The 2,487-nt window shown below is 39.3% G+C and overlaps 1 pseudogene; it reads left to right on the top strand.

The window, feature by feature from the left end:
• The first annotated feature begins 931 nt into the window (after nt 1-931).
• On the top strand, nt 932-1,031 carry LOC113346178 (annotated as a pseudogene).
• The last annotated feature ends 1,456 nt before the right edge of the window (nt 1,032-2,487 follow it).

Genomic DNA, 2,487 nt, shown 5'->3' with positions numbered 1-2,487 from the left:
TGGTCTCTTTAGAGGCTCTATCAGTCTCTTCTGGTTCAGCAGGGTGAACTACATCATGTTCACTATCAGGCATGGCAACCTTGTTTTCAACTTTCTTCCCACTCCTAAGGGTTATAATAGCATTCACATGTTCAGATGATCTTCCTCCTATTTCATAAACTCCTCTAGGATTAGGATGAGTCTGACTAGGAAACTTGCCTTTTTCTCTCAAAGTCTCGTTTATCTGACTAACCTGGGTTTTCAACTCGGAAATAGCCTGAGAGTTAGCTTGACCTATTCTCTTATTATCGTCTAAACCTTGAGCAACGGATTGTTGAAACTCCATAGTATTACGAGTCAATAAAGCAAGAGACTCTTCTAAACTCATAATCTTCTTGTCTGAAGGGTTCTGAAACTGTGCCGGAACTGAAGGATTCTTAGTATATCCAAAACCTGGGGAAACCTGAGAGTTACTAGACTGACCTTGATTCTGGCCCTTAGACCAAGAAAGGTTGGGGTGGTTTCTCCATCCAGGGTTATAGGTTTCTGAATATGGGTCAGACTTCTGTCGATTATCAAATCTAGTGTTGTTATAGAGAGCATTGGCTTGCTCTTCAATCACATGGCCTTCCCAAAAAGGCTCTATTCTTCCACTACTACCACTAGAATGACCTAATTCTAAGGCTTCTAACCTTTTGGCTATGGCAGCTATTTTAGCGTCTGACTCATAAGATCCTTCTACCCTATTGACATTTCCTCTACTCGGAAGAATTTTTTTCTTGGGTTCCCTACTATGTTCCCATTGTTGGTCTTATCAGCGATTTCATTCAAAAATGTCATCGCTTCATCAACGGTTTTATTCTCAAACCCACCTGTGCATAAGGACTCAACCATGGTTGTTGTTGAATAATCTAAACCCTCGTAGAGGATCTGAACTAACCTGACCTTCTCTAAACCATGATGAGGACACTGAGATATTAAGTCATTGAACCTTTCTAAATACCTATATAAGGATTCTCCTTCTTGTTGAGAAAATGTACATATTTGTGTCCTAACAGACGATGTTTTGTGCCTTGGGAAAAACTTCTGTATAAAGGCAGAAGTAAGTTGGTCATAGGTTTCAATTGACTCAGAAGCCAAACTGTATAGCCATGCTTTGGCTTTATCTTTTAAGGAAAAGGGAAATAACCTAAGTTTCAGAGCATCATCATCTAGGTTTTTAATTCGTAGAGTACAACAAATTTCCTCAAATTCCCTAATATGAAAATAGGGGTTTTCATTTTCTTTTCCTAAAAAAATTGGGAGCATCTGCAAGGTCCCAGGTTTCAGTTCATAAGTTGCCTCGGTTTCAGCTAACTTGATACAAGATTGACGAGAGGTCCTAACTGGGTTTAACAAATCTTTCAAAGTTGCCATCTTTGGCACAATTGGAGTACTAGGGGTACTCCTCTCACTCAGAGATAAATTCTCAAAACTGAAGTTTCCAAAAACAGGGCTCTCAAAAGAACAATCTTCGAGCTCCCTGTTTATATTAGAAGAACTACTAGGTTTTTCGCTAATCAATCGACCTAGAGTATCTCTTTTACAAGCCCTATTAACAAAATCGGGCATACACTAAAAAAAATCAAAAATGAATAAAAATCCTAACAGGAAGGTTCTAGCAATCACACAACAGGCTGACTCGACTTTACCACAGCAAACCTAAAGATTTCTAGCAAACAACAATCATGATGGTTCACTTAGATTGTTTCTAGACTAGCTTCTATTTCTCGAAGGGGAATTCGTTACAATTTAAGCAAACCCCTCTGGAATCAATCCGAGTCAAAGTAAGTTGAATCGAGGCGAGGGAAGCTTAAGAGCTTTGAAACCCAAGGCCTCACCGCAAGGCGGCGCAATCACGCATTCAACTCTCAGAGACCGTCATGAACTTCGAAGTATGCTAAAAGAATAACCAATATTCTTCGAAAAAATTTCCTAATAAGCTCGATACCCTATAGGTCTCTTTCTAATCAAATTTTAAGGTTTGGGTTCGCGTTAGGTTTTGTTTTCCTAAAGCGGGCAAGAAGGGAGTGGTGATGAAATCCAAACCCTTATCTTGTTTAGGCCAGGCCTTGCCCTTCACTAGGAAAATTAAATGCAGTCCAAATTCGTCCTCAAACAATGAACACCTTAAGGAATCCAGTAACTCGCTTACAGGGGATTCGCGAGTGTTTCGATGGACTTACCTCCCGTACCAGACGGGCGAAGAACCGTTGTCGTCGACTCGGGCCACGACTCCTATGTCGTGTGCGAACCCAAGGGGCCGAGGTGATATCGTAATCACCGTCCTTCCCTGCACACAATTTTTATTTAAAAGTACCCTTCCGTAGGGTTTAAAAAAAATTAAAGTCCAGTCCAAGAGTTCAAAAAGGAAAAAAAAATAAAAATAATAATAATACAAAAATTCCTCACACACTCTAAAAAAATTAAAAATAATAATAATAAAAAAAATATTAAAAATTAAATCCT

The sequence above is a fragment of the Papaver somniferum genome, unplaced genomic scaffold, assembly GCF_003573695.1.
Source record: "Papaver somniferum cultivar HN1 unplaced genomic scaffold, ASM357369v1 unplaced-scaffold_97, whole genome shotgun sequence".
NCBI lineage: Eukaryota > Viridiplantae > Streptophyta > Magnoliopsida > Ranunculales > Papaveraceae > Papaver > Papaver somniferum.
This window is presented reverse-complemented; position numbering and strand designations above follow the sequence as displayed.